Genomic DNA, 20557 nt, shown 5'->3' on the forward strand with positions numbered 1-20557 from the left:
TGCTGATACTCCTATCATTTTGTTGCAGTGGCAGGAAAGCTGCAGGAAGTCTCCAGCATGACAAAGCTCAATAGGCTGTGAAGGAAAAAAACACAAATGTTTTTGAAATGAGAACCAACCAAGGAGAAAGACTTCATCTGGAAAGGCTTGATGATATTTAAAGTCCACTGTATACATTTCCCAAAGGAGACATCTTCTTAGTAACAGGTGTTCATTAGGAAACCTTCTTACATATTAGTTCAGGAAATGAAAATGTTTCTGCCTCATCTAGAGCTAGTCACTGATGTACTATTCATGCTGTGTTTACTTAAGTAAAGCAAACTGCACTCGTTCGCTATTGTTAATGTCACAAAATACCATAAACTCAATGGCTTTAAAAAATCAACCCATTTTTATCTTACAGTTCTGAGGGTCTGAAGTTGAAAATTGGCGTCAGCATGACTATTTCTGGCTGGGGGCTCTAAGGTAAGAATCTGTTTCCTTGTCCTTTCCAACCTCTAGATGGTTTTCTAGAAGCCTGTAGAGGCCAACTTCTAGATGCCCCTGGAGGCCAAGTGTCTTGGCTTATGACCTGTCACTTGCAACAGTTCAACCTCCTTCTCTGGTCATTCCATTTCCTACTACCTCTCTGATCTGTCTCTCTTAAATAAGGACCATTATGATTATATCAAGCCCATGCAGATAATATAGAATAACCTCACCATCTCAGGATCTTTAATATAACCATAACACTTTCTGAGGATTAGAATGTGGATATACTGGATGGCGGTGGGAGGAGCCATGATTATTCAACCAAAGCTGAGATGCCACATCCACATACTTTTTTTTTTTCGCATACTTTTTTTTCAGCTCTTAATTTAACCACATTTTTCACCTTTCTGCCAAATAAATTTAGGTTTAAATGCAAATTTTCTCACTTACTAGTGGGACTGGTGACTAAGGAGGAATGTAATTGACACCTTTGAGTTTCTGAGTCATCATCTATTGGTTATGATGGCTCAAATGAAAATTAAACAAAATCATGCTCTTGGTATTTTGTATGTGTTCAGTTATGTTCTCTGCTAATATTATTGTTATACAAAAAACATGGCAAAGACACGATGATGTCCCCAGGAAATGAACTTACACAAGATGAGAAGGTAGCTCTCTAAAGATTTTAGTAAGGAATACTGTATATATTCCTCAGTTGTCACTGAACTTAGTATTTAACAGATGATTTCAGAAACTACTGTGGAGTTCCAACTTTGGGAAAATGTTTTTTTTATTGTTGTTGGTTTTTTTGTTGTTGTTGTTTTGTTTTTGTTGTTGTTGTTGTTGTTGTTGTTTTTACCTTTAGTATAGTAGCTCTTCATTCTAAGTTCCTAACTCATGAGAATAATTAGAAATGAATTTAGAGATTTCACATTTATATATGAACTTTCAAGAGATTGATTTTTTTATAGTGAAAAAATCAATAGTGGGACAACAGGGGAAATATATGATTACTATACAAATCTTCAAACTCCTTTTATTAAAGATTTATTTATTTAATTTAGAAAAAGAGAATGTGAGCAGGGGGTGAGGGCCAGAGGGAGAGGGCGAAAAGGCCTTAAGCAGACTCTGCACTGAGCATAAAGCCTGATGAGGCTAGATCTCAGGATTCTGAGGTCACAACCTGAGCTGAAACCAAGATCCAGACACTTAACTGACCATGCCACCCAGCTGCCCCTTCAAACTCCTTTTAATTTATATCTAGACATGCATGGCTTTAGATTTCTCTACTTACTAATGTTAATATCAAAATAGGAAACATGCAGAACACCCTTCCAAAATCTTAGTAGTAATAATTAGATAACTTGACACATACTTATAAAAGTTAGGTAGTAGAGCAAATGACAGAAAGGCAAGAAACTACAAGAGAAGAAAGTGAGGTGATAATTTTTCCTTCACAGCTATCAAAATCCATTCTAAAGTTATTGTGATTAAAACTGTAATGGTTGCATAAAACTAGAAAAATTAAACCGTGGACAGAAAAGAGAGCCAAAACAGATTCATTTATATGTGAAAATTTGTTTTAAAAGAAGCACCATTATAAACCACTGGAAAAAGCAGGGCATAGTTATGAGACAGTTGAGTTCTCTGGGGCATATGAAATTGGATTCTTACTGCAATACTTACAGAAAATGAATTTAAAATTAGCTAAAGATTTAATATGAAAATGAAAATTTTTGAATACATAAACAATTGAGAGGATTATAGGTACATAGTCCATAGATATGGAATGATTTCTTAGGCAAGACCCAAGATACAATCACAATCAAAGGAAAGATTGAAAACAAAAATTTAAAAAAATTAAAAATAAAAAAAATAAAAAAAATAAAAAAGGGAAAGATTGAGAGGTGTCATTTTTCAATTTTGAATTTGTCAGAAGATACCATGAATTATTTGACATACAGACTACAAATTAGGAAAATTATCTATAAAGTATATCATTCTATTAAACTAAAAACACATAAGGAATTCATATGTATCTATGCAATTATCAAACAAATAGAAAAAATAAATAAAAGGCATGAACAAACATAGGGCAAAAAAGAAAATAGTAATGACTAATAACATGAAGAGATAGCCAACCTCATTAATAATCAAATATGCAATTAGGACTACAATCTGTACCTATACTACTACTTTTTTAAAGATTTTATTTATTTATTCATGAGAGACACACAGAGAGAGGCAGAGACACAGGCAGAGAGAGAAGCAGGCTCCATGCAGGGAGCCTGACGTGGGACTCGATCCCAGGACTCCAGGGTCACCCCTGAGCCGAAGGCAGGTGCTCAACCACTGAGCCCCCCAGGTATCCCTCTAATAATACTACTTCTATTTGAAATGAAAAAGGCCTGCAAAACTGAATGGGGAAAAAATCAGAGAGGAAGGCAAATCATGAGAGACTCTTAACTCTGGAAAACTGAGAGTGGCTGAAGGGGAAGTGGATGGGAGTTGGGGAAAGTCAGTGAGGGGCATTAAGGAGGGTAAGTGATTGTGATGAGCACTAGGAGTTCTATGCAACTGATGAATTATTGAGAACTACATCTGAAATTAAAGATGTACTGTATGTTGGCAAATTGAATTTTAATAGACCCGCAGAACAAAGTGTTGATAATAGCGTGGAACATAAAGAACGCAGATAAGTGTTTGGGTGGAAATATTAACTGGTATAATTGTTTTGAAATACAATTTAAAATGATACAGAAAATTTGAATACATGGCTATATTATGACCCAACAGTTTCATTCCTTAGTCTTATATCCTGCTAGAACTAAAAAAAATATGCACCATGAGAAATGCACATAATTCCTCACAGCCTAACAGTAAATAACTTAGACTAAATGCTTTTTAACTGTATAATAGAGAAATTGTGGTAAACTCACAAGATGGAATACTATAAGCTCTGGGAATGAACAAACTACTACGTAGGACAACATGGATAAATCTTAGATATGGTGTATAAACCAGAAAAAATAAAGAGAAAGGTGGATAAAGATGATTATTTCCTGAAGATCATAAATGAGCAAAACTAAGCATCATATTGTTAGGTATTCATAAAAATGTGGTAAGCTATTTTAAAAATACAGGAATAATGAAAATTGTGATTATTAGTGCAACATTATCACACGTCAGAGGAGTGTTACCAAGCAAGAACAGGGAGTTTTTGTCAATGCTACGAGTGACTTGGATGGAAGTTGCAGAAGTATGGACACTGTGTTGCCCATAGCCACTAATCACACCCAGTCACATAATCACATAAATTCAGTTTCTTGGTCATACTAGCCCCATTTAAGAATTCGATAGCCACACATGGCTCATAGTCTTTATATTGGACATAGCTGATTATAGAAAATTGTCATTATTGCAGAAAGTAATAGTAGATGGCATTTTTTTCTGTACAAGATGGCACTATTTTCTATACAAACACATGTCCAGTATGTTTTTTTTTATTTTACGCATGACATAAATGCTTTTAATTGTCTTACTTTTTCACTTAGTAATCCATTTATTTTAATCCACCTTGAAGAAGTACTCCCAAATGCAGATAAACATTTTTGCACAAACATGATAATTTCAGGATTATGTAAATTTGCAAAAAAGAAATAAAGACCTAGATATCTAACCAAAAGAAAAATAAGGCAATTATGTCACCTCGAAAGAAAATTGTAATGAATGAAAAGCTACTTAATGACTTGAAAAAATTCTGAAATAACTCCTAAGTTTGAAATAAGGATACAGGTAAACTATTTGGTATATTCTTAACTATGAAAAAAAAAACAAATAGAAAGCGAGTTGGGAGAGGGGTGTCTGGGTGGCTCAGTTGGTTAAGCCCTGGACTTGTGATTTTGGCTCAGGTCATGTCCCCCGAGTTGTGAGATCCAGCTCTGCACTGAGGGTGGAGCCTGACTAGGATTCTCTCTCTCTCTCTGCCTCCCTCCACCACCAACGTCTCTCCCTCTCTATTAAAAAATAATAATAATAAATAAAAATCACAATACAAATTATATTAATAATAGCATGAAAACAAACCATTATGATGCTTTGGATGTACTAAACCCTGTTTCAATGACTTTACATAAATCACATCCTGCTGTCCTCATAAGAACATAATTTCATAAGTTACTTTCTTTATTTCTGATTCACAAGCACATGAAGAGCAGATGAGTTGTATCATACCTAAGGTGACACAGCTAACAAGTGTTAGAGTCGGGGTGCAAACTGAGGCATTGTGGCTATCGGCTTCAAAAGTTGAAAGCTAGGGACCCCTGGGTGACTCAGCAGTTGAGCCTCTGCCTTGGGCTCAGGGCATGATCCTGGGGTCCTGGAATCAAGTCCTGCATCGGGCTCACTGTGAGGTACCTGCTTCTCCCTCTGCCTGTGTCTCTGCCTCTGTGTGTGTGTCTCTCAGGAATAAATAAATACAACTCTAAAAAAAAAAAAAAAAGTTGAGAGCTAATACTATGAGTGTGATTTCATTTTATATTTTGCTTTTTCTTTTAGATGTGTGTGTTCGTGAGCACATGCATGTATGTAGTTCATGCAATCTATGTAAGTAATTTAGAAGGAAAGATAATAGTTTTTTTTTAAGTTTTTATTTACTAATGAGAGACACAGAGAGGCAGAGACACGGGCAGAGGGAGAAGCAGGCTCCCTGCGGGGGAGCCCAATGCAGGACTCAATCCTGGGACCTCAGGGGTTATGCCCTGAGCCCAAGGCAGAGGCTCAACCGCTGAGCCCCCCAGGCATCCTGATAATAGGGTTATAGAACCGTTCTAGTGTGGCAGCTAAAGTGGAGGCAATGACTATGATGGAGGGAAGATGAAACACTTCGAGAATCTTGATGTAGAACTTGAGGCAATAAAGCATAACTTCAGAGGCAGAAGGAAAAGCCTAGCAGGGAGATTAAATGAAGAGAGACTGGTCTTGGTGTGTCAGGCACACAGCCTGGGCTGATAGAAAGACCAAGGCAGATGTTAAAAATACCAACCTTATTAGGTTCTGAAATCAGTGACTGCACTACGATATGGGCCTTTTGTGTGTCTTTCTACCAACTAATCACAATAAAATAATTGAAATAACAATAACAAGAAACAACCATAAGAGTTCTTTTTAGCAAATAGAAATTTTGTAGTAAAGTAGCCACGATTTGACACAAGATACTTTTACCAACACCCTAACAATTATCTCTGTTTAACTGAAATTTTAAAATGATTCTGTCCTTATTAAAGAATAAAAGCTTGCTTATGTCAAAGACCACGGAACTTTTAATTTAAAAACGTGAGCAAAAATAATTTAAGAATCACTTATAATGTATAATCCACATATAACATTTACATTTTTTTCTACGATTTTTGTGAGTGCACATATATTTTTTAAACGCTTCTTTTTATATTCTAGCTCAAGAACCTGTATCTAATAATTTTTACATAATCACAGTTATTCTAGATTCTCTGTTCTCTTTGAATTTTTTATTGAAATACACCACTGAGCAGTGCAAAAATCATAAATATAGGCATAATTAATTTCACAAATGGAACATGCTCTGTGACCACAACCAAAAGCCAAAAATCTCAGCATGCAAGAAGCCCTCATTCAGCTATTATCCACCCTCCACTTATAAGTAATGATATTTATCATACCTGATTTGCACGTTATATGAATAGAATCACACAGTACGTATTTTTTGTGTGTGTCTGGCTAGTTTTGTTACCTATGCTGTTTGTTAGAGTCCATCATATTGGGTGCATTTAATATTAGTTCTTTCATTTTAATTCATGGGTAGTATTATATTATGCGAAAATGCCACCATTTATCCATTCTAACTTTGATGATTATTTGGGTAGTACCCAATTTTTCACTATTGTAGGGAGCACTGTGATAAAAATGCAGGTACATGAATTTGGAGACCATATGTATCAATTTTGTGGAATATAATCCTTGGAGTAGAATTCCAAGTTCATAGGGTACACATATGTTTAGCATCAGTAGATGCCTGCAGATACAAATATCCAAAATAGTAATAAAGGTTTAAATTCCCACCAGCGTGATAGTGCAATGACTCCACATTTTGCAAACAAGTGGTATTGCTTTTAATTTGCATTTTCTTGTAACCAATAAAGTTGAGTACCTTTTTATATATTTATCAGTCATTTGGATATCCATCTTTTAAGAGGTGCCTGATTAAGACTTTTGCTTTTTCAATTAGGTTTTTTAGTCTCTTCGGTATTGATTAGCAGCTATTAAATATATATGTGAGTGTGTGACCTTCATCAGATGTGTTAGTACATATGTCTTTTACTTTATAGCTTGCCTTTTTACTTCCTTTCTGTTATCTTGTTATCTTTTGATAAGAAATTAAGAACATAAGCTCTTATTTTACTATAGCCTAATTAATAATTTTTAAAAACAAATCTTTGACTTCTTCATGGCCAATAATATGTCCTCATATGTTTCTTCCACAATTTTTATGTATAATAATTTAGATTCGAAATTCATCTGCAGGGGATTTTTCCTTGCAGTGCAAGGACAACTAACACTCTCAGTTTCATTTATTTGAAAATGTCTTTGTTTTACTTTCATTGTGAAATGATAGATTTAATGCCTATAAAATTCTGGGTTGGCAGTAATATTCTTTCTACAATTTAATAATGCATTCCACATTTTCTGGCTCTCATTGTTTCTGGTGAAACTCAGCATTTATTCTTTTTATTTTTGCTCTCAAAATATATTGTCCCCCCCCCCCCCCCGCTTCATGGTTCCTTTGAAGATTCCACTTTGCCTTGTTCTTCAGTAGTTTGACCAAAGTATACTTGATGTGTTTTGTTTTCATTTGTTTTCTTTTCTTCGCAATTGTTTCTTGTGGGTTTTGCTAAACTTCCTGAATCTGTAGTTTGGAATGATTTGGAAAACTCTCAGATATTATAACTGTAAATATTGCACTTCCTCTAATGTCTCCTTTTCTTCTGGTACTCCAGTTACATTCCAGTTGCATTTTCAACGTGCCTTTATTTCTTCTCATGCATTTGTTTTTGTTTTTCCTCTTTTTTATGCTTCAATTTACGTATTTTCTATGGATGTGACTTCCAGATTATTAAATCTGTATTTTGTAGTAACCAATCTGTGTAAAAGATATAAAACTGCACCTACTATCTTCTCCTACTACAAGTATTAACTTCATGCCTCACATGACAGCAGACACCATATCATCATCTTCAGGCTTGACTCAGCTGCAAAGAGCTGTTCTGTCCAAAAGAACACCTTTCTTGGGGCAGCTTATAATCAATGGCTGATGGCAGAGGTATAATGGTCCAGTCATTCTGGCTCAAAGTTGGACAACTCTGATGGGCCTTATGTGTTCCAGACTTCCTTATTGGTTTGAGAAACATTTTTCCATGCCTGCATAGCAAATTGCTTTTCCATCATTCCCAATCCTGCTTCACCACCTTACATGTGGAATGGAGGACCCTGCCATATTTGGGGATGGGACATCTGGTAAATTTTATCAAACATTTTAACTTCCCAGATCTCTTTTAACCCTTTGACCATGCTGAAGTGATCTACTCCTTCCTGTTAAGAGCCAGCACCCCAATTCTCTTGAAGACAGTGCAGAGGCCTCTCACCTGTATGGAAACACGTGTCCTCCATAGAATATGTCTCTCCTAGACAGTGGCATATAAGTAGGGTTAATTCACAGCATAAACGAGTTAAGGTCATGAACCTGATAGGGGAGGAAAAGAGATTACATCTTAGAAGAGCTGATAACTTGGCCAGAATGTATTCTAAGGAACTGGGAAAGAATAGGAGCAAATAGATTCCAAAAATTTTGAACAAAGGGACAGAATCTTAAGTTTGGATATAGGAGAGTTTATTGATTTGAGAACATTCAATTGAGATACAGTTTAGAATCAGATGCTTTACAATAGCTTCAGGAATGGCTCCTAAAACATGAAAAAGAAATGACTTCATTGAGCAAAAAATGAAATATCAGAATTCCTATAGCAGATACTGGACAAACATATCCAAAAAAGGTCCCAGGTTCATTTCTGAGTTTTATCCTCTCTTCCATTGATCTATGTGCCAGTTTTTGTGCCTGGACCATATTGCCTTGATCACTACAGCTTTGTAACTTGAAGTCTGCAACTGTAATGCCTCCAGCTTTGCTTTTCTATTGATGGACTGATTTTTATTATTTTTTAATTTAACTTGTATTAGTTAACATATAGGGCAAAATTGATGCCTGGAGTAGAATTCAGTGATTCATCACTTACATACAACACCCAGTGCCCATAACAAGACGCGCCTTCTTTAACACCCATCACCCATCCAGCCCATTCCCAACCACCTTTCCCCATAAACCCTCAGCTTGTTCTCTGTCATTAAGAGTCACTACAGCTTGTTTGCCTTTTTCAAGATTGCTATAGCTATTTGGAGTCTTTTGTGACTCCATACACGTTTAAGATTTGTTCTGGCTCTGTGAAAAATGTTGGTTGCATTTTGATAGAAATTGTATTAAATGTGTAGATTGCTTTATGTAGTATAGACATTTTAACAATATTTACCCTTCCAGTCCATGATCATGGAATGGTTTTCCATTTCTTTTGTCATCTTCAGTTTCTATCATAAGTGTTTATAGTTTTCAGAGTACAGGCCTTTTACCGATTTGGTTAGGTTTTTTCCTCAGGTACCTTATGGTTTTTGTTGCAATTATGAAGGGAATAAATTATTTGATTTCTCTTTCTCCTGCTTCATCATTGATGTATAGAAATTTAACAGATGTCTCTATGCTGATTTTGTATACTGCAACTTTACTGAATTTGTGTATCAGTCCTCAAAATTTTTTGGTGAAGTCGTTTGGGTTTTCTATATAGACTATCATGTTGTCTGCAAATAGTGACAGTTTGACCTCTTTCATGATGATTTGGATACATTTTATTTCTTTTTGTTGTCCAATTGCTAAAGCCAGGACTTCCAGTACTATGTTAAATAAGAGTGGTTGAAGTGGACATCCCTGTATTGTTCCCAATCATATAGGAAAAGCTCTCAGGTTTTGTCCATTGAGGATGATACTGGCTGTGGTTCTTTCATATATGGCCTTTATTATTATTGACATATGTTTCCTCTATCCCTACTGTGTTGAGGATTTTTATCATAAATGCATGTACTTTGTCAGTTGCTTTCTCTACATCTATTGAGAGGATCATATGGTTCAACTGATTTTGACAAAGCAAGAAAGAATACCCAATGGAAAAAAAGACAGTCTCTTCAACAAGTGGTGTTGGGACAATGGACAGCAACATGGAAAAGAATGAAACTGGACCATTATCTTATACCATTCACAAAAATAAATTCAAAATGGATGAAAGACTCAAATGTGAGACAGGAATCCATCAAAATCCTAGAGTAGAACACAGGCAGCAACCTCTTTGACCTCGGTCACAGCAACTTCTTGCTAGGCTCATCTCCAAAGGCAAGGGAAACAAAAGCAAAAATGAACTATTGGGACTACATCAAGATAAGAAAAGAAACTTTTGTACAGCAAAGGAAACAGTCAACAGAACTAAAGGCAATCGACAGAATGGGAGAAAATATTTGCAAATGACATATGAGATAAAGGACTAGTATCCAAGATCTATAAAGAACTTACCCAACTCAACACTCAAGAAACCAATAATCCAATCAAAAAACTGGGAAGAAATCAGAAAGGGAGATAAACAGTGAGACACTCTTAACTATAGGAAATAAACTGAAGGTTGCTGGAAGGGAGGTGATAAAGGGGATGGGGGACATGGATAAGGAGCATTAAGAAGGGAACATGATGTGATGAGCACTGGGTATTGTATGCAACTGATGAATTACTAAATGCTACAACTGAAACTAATGATATACTCTATGTTGGCTAATTGAATTTAAATTAAAAAAAAAAAACACACACAATGAGATATCCCCTTACACCAGTCAAAATGACTAAAACTAATGACATAGGAAATAACAGGTGTTGCCAAGTATGCAGCGAAAGGGTAATTGTCTTACATTGTTGGTAGGAATGAAAACCAGGGCAGCCTCTGTAGAAAACAGTATGGAGTTTCCTCAAAAAATAAAAAATAAAAATATATATAAAAATTTAAAAAAAGTAAAAAAATAAAAATAAAAATAAAACTACCCTAGAACCCAGCAATTGCATTTCTAGGTATTTCCCCAAAGGATACAAAAATACTGGGCCTGACTGGCTCAGTTGGTAGAGCATGTGACTCTAGATCTCAGAGTTGTAAGTTTGAGCTGAGCCTACTTTGGGCATGGAGCCCACTTAAAATAAAATTTTAAAAAATAAATAATAAATAAATGATACAAACATACTGATTCAAAGGGATACATATATTCCAATATTTATAGCAGCATAACAACAATAGGAAAATTATGGAAAGGGCCCAAATACCATGGACTGATGAATGGATAAAGAAAGGGTGATATAGTATAGATATAGATAGATATAGATATAGGCTAGAATATTACTCAGCCATTAAAAAGAATGAAATCTTGTCATTTGCAATGACATGGATGGAGGTAGAGTGTATTATGCTAAGTGAAATAAATCAGAGAAAGATAAATATAATATGATTCCACTCATATGTGGAATTTAAGAAAGCAGATGAACGTAGGGGGGGAAAGAAAAACAGAGACAAACCAGAAACAGACTCTTTAAAAAAAAAAAAAAAAAGATTGATTTATTTACTCATTAGAGACAGAGAGAGAGGCAAAGACACAGGCAGAGGGAGAAGCAGGGTCCACACAGGGAGCCCGATGTGGGACTCAATCCCAGCACTCCAGGATCACGCCCTGAGCCAAAGGCAGATGCTCAACTGCTGAGCCCCCAGGTGTCCCTAAAAACAGACTCTTAACTAGAGAGAACAAACTGAGGGTTGATGGAGGGAGGTGGATATGGGGATGGGTTAAATAGGTGATGGGTGTTAAGGAGAGCAATTGTGATGAGCACTGGGTGTTGTATGGAATTGTTGAATCACTAGACTTTACACCTGAAACTATACACTGTTTATTAGCTCACTTGAATTTAAATAAAAACTTGAGAAAAGGGAAGATAGATAAATAAATCAACAAACAAACATAAAGACAATGACAAGGGGACAGCAACAGGAGTTCTGAGGAGGTGGGCACACTGGAGTATACGTCCAATATAAGGCCCAAGGACCCAGCAGATGATGTTCCACAGTGAGGCTCAGATGTTCTACTTTTCACCAAGACCATAGAGAATGCGATGGTGATAAGAGCGTGGACATTTACTAAAACATTTAGGTATGAGTGGCTGTCTGAGGTCAGAACTGAAGGTCAGAGCAGCTGTTCCATGACAGGGTTTACTGTTCACAGCAAAGATGATAGGACCCTGAGAAGCAGAACAAAGCAGACACAACATTTACTAATCTCAGGGTCAGATTGACATCAAGGGAAACTGGCCCACAGAAATGATTAATACCAGGGGCTATCACACAGGCCAACCAATAAGGGTACCAGTTGGCCTTTTCCATCAAAAGAAATGAAGGATAAATGACCAGGAAACTAAGGGCAATTGCCCAGTTAAGAAGTTATATTTCTTGTCCAGTGTCTAGACGTGAGCCAGTTTTCAGACCAGAAAACCATGTACTAGAGAACTCAGTGGGATTTCTAGCAAGCATGCCAGGCCACTTTTTACATGACTATATTCGACAATCAAAATTCAAAGAATTGTACATCCAAAAAAGGGTGTACTTTACTATATATAGATTATATCACAATGAAATGTTAAGCAGAAAAATTAATTCAAATTATGTGCTACCCCTGCTATCGTTATTTTAAAAAATCTTCCGGGGTCTACACATGACTTTTCCTCTCCTCAGTTGCATTTTCTAGACTCTGCTTTACCTCTTTATTTTTTAATATTTTATTTATTTATTTGAGAGAGAGAGGGCACAGGTCAGGGGCAAGCAGAGGGACAAGGAGGCTCCTCGCTGAGCAGGAAGCCCGACATGGTGCTTGACCCCAGGACCCCGAGATCATGACCTGAGCCAAAGGCAGATGCTTAACCAACTGAGCCCCCCCAGGCGCCCCTGCTTTACCTGTCTTAGCTGACTGATCATGTACCATTCTTCCCCTTATGCTCAGGGTTCCTATCACCCTAGTTCTTCAAATAGTCTGGCCTTCACCATAGGGTTTATGTCCCTGCTAATGAACTCCTAGAACATCTAGAACAGCTCAAGCATCACAAACTTTAAAGAAGCCTTTCCTAAACTCCAAAATCTAGAGAAGTTTCTTTGTTATGAGGTTGCAGTGAATCACCCATCTTTCATACTGAGCACTTACCTCAGCATATACTTAAATATTCATAAGCATGTTTGTATAATTAATGATTTTCTCCGCAGAGTAAGCTATATAATTATTTAGGGCAGGGGTTAATTTTCTTTTCCATACCCTTTGATCTCCAGCACTTAGCACAATGTCTGTCACATACTATGTGTTGAATAAATATATTTCAAATTATAGAATAAATGAATAAATGTATATTTCCATCATGTGATTTTTCTATGTTCATTTTTAAAAGGCATTGGGGTTGGTTTTGTAATGGGTATTCCCATGGATATTTCAATGGTATCAAATTTACTGGGTACTCCTGTATCACATCGTTTTAAACAGTCGGTAAAAGGAGTTTTTTAAACTAAACTCATTTACAGTTATTACAAAGGGTCTTTAGCAATTATTACCCTGGAATCATAGGGTCAAATGAAATATTCATTTGGCATTCAATCTAACGGGACTCTTAAAGCTCAGCCCAACAAAGTATATCATTACCATTTAAAATATTAATTAAATCCAAACTTTAGATGTAGGATAAATGACATTTTTAAAAAATATTTTATTTAAATTCAATTTGTCAACATATAGTATAACACCCAGTGCTCATCCCATTAGCCCATTTCTTATGGTCCCTTTCATTATTTCTTATATTCCACATATGAGTGAAACCACAGGATAACTATCTTTCTTTGATTGACTTATTTCATGCAGCATAACACCCTCCCGTTCCATCCACACTGATGTAAATGACAGGTATTCATTTTAAAATGTTTGCAAAATTAGCTATATCCAATTTAGGTATAGTTCTGGGAAAGCATTAGACTGCTTGGATAAATATAAAACACTAGTAAATAGCATTTTCTGCAAACATTCACCATTGTTTGTATTCATAGACTCTTCACTTGGTTTATTAAATTTTTCATCTTATATGTGTGTCAGGACATAAAATCTAGATGGTCCAAATAGCCATCTGCTGCATTCCATGAAAATTCTAAAGTCCATTATTATCTCTACCCCTGCACATCTGGTTGTGCTTCTATTGTTATAAATAAAATATTCAATTTCTCCTATATGAACCCTAAATAATATTCACCAAGAAAAAAGGCAAAATGGAAATAAATGTCGTAGTGAATTATGATTGATAACCAAAATTTTAGAGTACTAATGTGGCATTAACTTTCTGTGTTACAAGTATTTAATCACTAATACATCAGACTAGAGATGTGTGTGATATAAAATTTATGTTCAAAGTGGTGAGATAAAACAAACTTCCTTTCAGAGTTTAAATTTGGTTAAATCCACCGGTTTCATGAATTACCATTTAAAACAAGTTGTATATATATAAAAGCCTCAAGTGGAAAAATACAATGTATCAGTGCTCATTTTTGTCATTATCCCCTGAAAAACCTCACTATTTGATTTCTTGTTCTCACATCTTAATAGACAAATAAATCTAGATGTAGAATGAAAAGGAATAAATCCATAATTTAGATTTGCCTATACAAACTCCATTGAACAGACGACTATTGCCCTAAAGAAATAAGCAGGAATGTCTGACACATAGCAAGCCGACCGATTCAATGTTTATTTAGAAAGAAAATTAAATTATATGGCAGTATATTTTCCAAGCACATGTGGAACTCTGGATCAGGAGGTTAATATATCAAAATTTTTTTTTTCCCATGGACATTATTTAATGCATTTCAAATTGTTGCCTTGAACTGTAGACTCAATTGTTTTTGAAAAAGTGAGGAATCCAAATTAGATAATCACTTTCTTATAGCAAGATGTCAGAGTAATTAAGTTCCCATGCCCGCATTACTACCAGGCTATGTTATATGATATTCAAATGTATTTAAGAAGGCCAAAGAACTGATCCTGGCAAACTGCCACTTATGCCCCTTTATCTTAGAGAGTTAGGTTTTAACTTAGCGATTAAAGGAACTTTGTTTTCTGTTTCCCCTTTATATTACAGTGCTTTGCATAGTGGCTCGCATAATAAACTTTCAATACTTGTTAAACCAATCAGTAAAAATGAGTAACAAAAAGACATAACCAAAAGTATAACTGAATGAGATACTTAATCACTGACTGAAGAAAAACAAAAGCTTCATTGGAAATTAACACACAGTGAAGACATTATGAAATATTTTAAGAAATCTGCTAGTTAAAATCCCATGAGCAGAAAAGGGGTGTAAAGTAAAAGGGTCAAAGAAAAAAAAATCTCATGGGAATCATCCTAAATCAAGGGTTGTTTGTGGTACGTAGGATAGAAGTTCTGGCTATTTGATTTGATAATTAAAAGAGGGAGGGGAAATCCTGAAATGGGGGAAATTTAGAGATATTTAAGTTACGGTGTCTTAGACTCATTTATCACTCACTATATAGTACTAATCTTTCCATCTCTCCAGTAGCCACATATATAAAAATCTTTGAAAAAAGGAAATAAAATGATACACTGTTTATCTTTGGGAAGTGAGATAATGGCTATTATTTCTTTCATTATGTTATTGAGCATTCTCCAAAGTATGTTCAAGCATATCGCTTTGTAATCACAAAAGGTGTTCATGATTTTCTCGGATAAAAGAAATCAATGACTGTCATATTTATAAAATCAAATTATTTCCATGATATAGACAAAAGTACACAATATGCTGTGGGAATAAACGACACGGAGAAATAGTTGGCGAAAGAATGGTTAGCATCCCACAAAATTAGACTAAAGAGTCACATCTGATTTTATTACCAGTGAATCAGCGGTGACATATCATTTTCCAAGTTAAGAACCCAGATATTTTCTAAGAAAAGTAGACTATGTGGAAAAAGAGAGGGTGATATGAACAACAGGACTAGTCATGTGCAGATATAGCTCGTAGGCAGAGCTTGGTACGGGGAGAGGAGTTTAAAAATGTGCTTTTCTAGTTGACTGATTCCTTCCCTGAGTGTAGTGGACACACAATGTTGCATTAGCTCCAGGTGTACAACATGGTAATTCAGCATCTCTGTGTGTTATGCTGCGCTCACCTCAAGTGCAGCGACCGTCTGTCACCATGCAACGCCGTTGCAGTATCACCGACCATGTTCCCTGTGCTGTGCCTCTTGTTCCTGTGACTTATTCATTCCATAGCTAAAAATATACTTTCTTATTCAACCACTACTTCACTAGTTTAAGCACTTTTAATCAGTGTTCATGCCTCCATGAAGAATAGTTTAGCTCAGAGTGTCGCTCAGCAAGGTTGCAACAGAGCTGTCGTTTGGGGCTAGAGTTTCTGAAAACTTGACTGGGGATGAAGAGCCCATTCTAATTTCATTCACCCGGATGTTGGCAGGAGGCCTCACTTACTCATCATGTAAACCTAAAATACTAAGTGTGTCTCATCTTATGATTTTGTAGGACTGATAAATCTCATTTCATGATGAAAGTTGGGGGGGGTGTGGTCACGTATGCCCATGATGGACATGCTGTCTCTATCAAGATCCAATAGCATGTCAGGCGTTGTCTTTCAAAAGCTTTGAATTTGGGCACCTGGGGGGCTCAGTGGTTGAGTGTCTGCCTTTGGCGCCTGGCGTGATCCTGGGGTCCTCGGATTGAGTCCCACGTCGGACTCGTCCCAGGGAGCCTACTTCTCCCTCTGCCTGTGTCTCTGCCTCTCTCTCTCTCTCTGTCTCTCATGAATAAATAAATAAATAAAATCTTAAAAAAAAAAAAAGCATTGAATTTTCTGCAGCAGATGTAATGGACTTGCTTCAGCAGCCAGGTGTCCTGGGTATGACTCTCCTATGAATCTCGTGTCATTGTCCATCTAATATATTTCCTCACCACCAATAACCACGAAAACCAAAGGCTTTGCCAAATTCAGTGGTGCAAGGGGCAGAGCTGTTTGCATCACAGCTTGGAGCTGCTGCAGAACAAACGCCCTTGCTAGGCTCCACTCATGGCTGTTGGCCCTTTGTACACTTTTGTAGGGCCCAGAACATTTTTCCTGAACATGTAATGTCTCCAAAACTCTCAGAAGCCCCTGGGAATCGAACTTTCTTCTTGGCAACCGGAGACATAAAAGGCCATAGTCTGTCTTTTAATTTGGAGATGTCCCAGCATTCCCCTGAAAACGTGTCACCTAAATATCTTATAGCTGTGACCTCTTCCAGCACTGCATTATGAGGGGCGAGGCGGACAGCATGTCTCTTTAGATCATAGGTTTCCAGATTGAAAGGAATATATTTGGGAGCTGCACTTAGAGAGGAAAAAAAAATACCCTGAGGAGCTGCATCTGCACCTGACCTGATTCATATGAGGACCTTCTAGACTTTTATCTGACTCTGTAATGAGACAGAACTTTGGTGGCCTATGAAAGTGGATAAATCAGTTTGCCCACGGGAAAGAATGTGCATTATCTTTGGGGGTCTGAGGGCCGGCTGTGCTGGTCAGGCTCCAGAGTGGCCCTCAATGATCCCTGCCTCCTGGTTTTCATCCTTTTGCGCGTTCCCTTAAATAGTCCCTTTTATGCAAGCACATGAAATAGGGCGAACGCACGTAGCCACTAAGATACTGCAAAAATCACCGGGCGTGACTTCTGAGGCTAAGTCATAAGAGACAAAATGATTTTCACTTTTCCCTCTTGAATCTGAGTGCTCCTGCCAACAGCCGGAGAGGAACAGAGGCTTTATTCCAGGAGCCACATGAGCTGGCCACCTCGGCAGCAGATGCTTCAGGCTTAGTAAAGCCTTTCCCTAACAACAGCTCTGGACACCATCCCAAGTACAACTTTTTGGGAGATCTTGAGACAGAAGCATGCAGCTCAAGCCACTCCTGAATTCCTGATCCGCGGCAACTTAGAAATAATAAACATTTGTTGTTTAAAGATGCAAATTCGGTTAGACATCAGTAGTTAATGGATAGAGCCACCTAAACCTAGGCTGGAAACAAAATCAGTGCACTTGATACTCAGATAGACCAACTGTAATATTTGGCAGCACATCTAATTTGGAGATCTGAAAAAATAAAAAAAATAATAATTTGGACATCTGGGGTTCCGTGGGACTCATTACATATACATCAATAAATACTGATCAAAGACTCCATCAATGGGTTTATGAGTTACCTGACCTACTGCCGTTACGGATATTAGTTACTTCAGAAGTAGAGCTGGAATTATTATTATTTTTTGAATGAGTCTTTTTTTTTCATCATAAAATAGAGCCAATAAAGTTCCCTTTTACACAACATAATTTCTAGAAACTAATCACAAAGAACAAGTTGAATTTCAAAGTTTCCTTTTTTTTTCCCCTAAATACAAGAGAAAATGAAAGCCAACTCTCAAAACAGATGGACAGAAAGGATATGGTAGGCTTTAAACTATAAAGCAAAAACTTTAAGCATGTTAATAATTATATATAACATATATATAACCCTGCTAGTCGTGCCATATATGATACAGAAATAACTATGAATCTTTGCCCAAAATTCTCAGAATGAAAGTAGTTTGGAGACAATTATGCAGCTTCCCCTCTACTGGAGAGGATATTGTTACATCTTGGTATGGAGTCCTAGAGTCCTGTAATCTTCATGTAGACAGATATCTGAAGGCAAATTTAAAAATCTGCAAAATTCCTTTGAAGGTTAAATCTGCCCAAAGACCCTTAGTTTTTTGTTGTTGTTGTTGTTGTTTTTGTTTGTTTGTTTGTTTTTATTTCCTTTTCATATAGAATGACAGAGACCTTACCAAAAATGACTTTGGTTGGTTGGTTTGAAAACAAAAGAAGCCTTACAACTAAAATTCAACGTAAAGCATCACAGAAAAGATTGGGATTTTTATTATTTATTTATTTATTTATTTATTTATTTATTATTTATTTATTTATATTTTTAAGATTGGGATTTTTAAAGAAGCATTCTATCACCAGGCCTAGAAAGCAATGGAAACTCATCTGTTGTTTGCTGAAAACTAAAGTTTCCCCCTCTCCCTCGTTTGCATCTGAAGCAACAGAAGCAGAGAAAAGAGCAAATATTGTCCATCACCCTGCACATTCCAGTGTGATGAACTAGCGCACTGATGTGGGGCGAGCCCAGCCACTGCTAGCTCGCACTGAGGCCTTAAGGAGACCACAGTTAGAGGACAGAGGAGTTTCTCTGGAGAAGGTCTTGGTGGGCTGTGGTCTTTCGCCCGTGTCAAACAGGAGGAATTGAACAGGGGCACTTTGCCTTCAACTCAAGTCAGTACACAGAGGAGATTCGTGTTAAATGTCCCCTAACACATTCTGAGTTGGTCCCGTGCCTGAGAAATATGAAGGCTGGGAGCTGCAGGCGTGCTGGGAAGGCGGAGAGGGGCCCTGCCAGGAGCCAGCTACACTTCCAGACCCTGAAGAAAGGTGCCTATGTCCTCTATATGCTCTGTGTGTCACATGGACCACACTGGGGCCTTTTCAAATTAACTCCGGCCAGGAGTAATTCATGTCTTGCATAAGGTGCAGTAAGGTGCGGGCTTTAGGTCATTATGTACGTTAGTGTGTGTTTATGTGTGTGTGTGTGTGTGTGTGTGATCACATACAGGAATGTACATTCATTTTTAGGGGTGGAGTGTGCGATTTAAATGGACAGCCAGGGAGGAGGCATTGATCTGTCAAAACTTCTAACTGAAAAAAAAAAAGAAGAAAAAAGAAAAAAGATTAGCATTGAGACTGTGCCGTAGCTAAAGGACATGAGGGCCAGATTATTTGGTGCTAATTCATTTAGACCTTTCCTTCATTTATGACTTCTCTGCATCCTGCATTCCAGTACCGGGGTTGTAAGATACTGGCTAGGAAGGGGGAAGGAGTAAGAGAGGACCATGCAGCCCTCTTCCCCTCTTGAGGCATCACAGTCTAAGGGAACCTCAGCCTGGCAGACGGGTACAGCTTCGATGACATTCAGTGCTGAGATTAAGCCGCTCTGGATACTTCCAGTTTATTATCTAAGGCGGCGGGGGGAAGGCCCAGAATTGCCTCTATACCCAAATGTCTGGGATGAAATAGTGTACTGTTTAGGTTTGAAGAGACATGAGGCAGACTGGGAAAAATAAAGTTCTTTTCTGATTCTACCTGAATGGGTACTCTTACTACACAGAACAAAAACTTCAGGCCATACCAGACACATGATAGGTGTTCCACGCATAGCTCTCATTATTAGCTATTACTTCTACTGCATATCTTTGTGGGTATGCAATTTCAGCATGTAAAAATAAGCATCATCTTTTATTTATTTATTTATTTATTTATTTATTTGTTTTGCCAGCGATGACATGCATATTGGCCTAAAAATGACCACAGCAAAATGTTGTTTAACACACACGAAACCACATCTTTCGTGTTTAAATGTATTTTTGTGCAGATGGAAAAGTAATTCTTTTTTTTTTTTTTTTTGGTTTGTATTTGTTTGATAAAATGAGCATCAACTTTTCCATGGGATGAAAAAGATATAATTTATGGTAAAAGCTGTTCAGATATTGTGTCTCTTTACATTAAACACAAGGGAAGATGGGGATCCCTGGGTGGCGCAGCGGTTTGGCGCCTGCCTTTGGCTCAGGGCATGATCCTGGAGACTGGAGATCGAATCCCACGTCGGGCTCCCGGTGCATGGAGCCTGCTTCTCTCTCTGCTTGTGTCTCTGCCTCTCTCTCTCTCTCTCTCTCTCTCTGTGACTATCGTAAATAAA

General features: G+C 37.1%; 1 long non-coding RNA gene across 1 annotated transcript in view; it reads left to right on the forward strand.

Moving 5' to 3' along the window:
- Nucleotides 1–400: 400 nt before the first annotated feature.
- LOC112652243 (uncharacterized) overlaps nucleotides 401–20557 on the forward strand; it is an 85903-nt gene continuing 65746 nt past the window's right edge. The window contains exon 1 of the long non-coding RNA XR_003131303.2: nucleotides 401–465. This is a non-coding gene — a long non-coding RNA (uncharacterized LOC112652243). The remainder of the gene's footprint in view (nucleotides 466–20557) is intronic.

This window comes from Canis lupus, chromosome 13 (genome assembly GCF_003254725.2).
Source record: "Canis lupus dingo isolate Sandy chromosome 13, ASM325472v2, whole genome shotgun sequence".
NCBI classification, from domain to species: domain Eukaryota; kingdom Metazoa; phylum Chordata; class Mammalia; order Carnivora; family Canidae; genus Canis; species Canis lupus.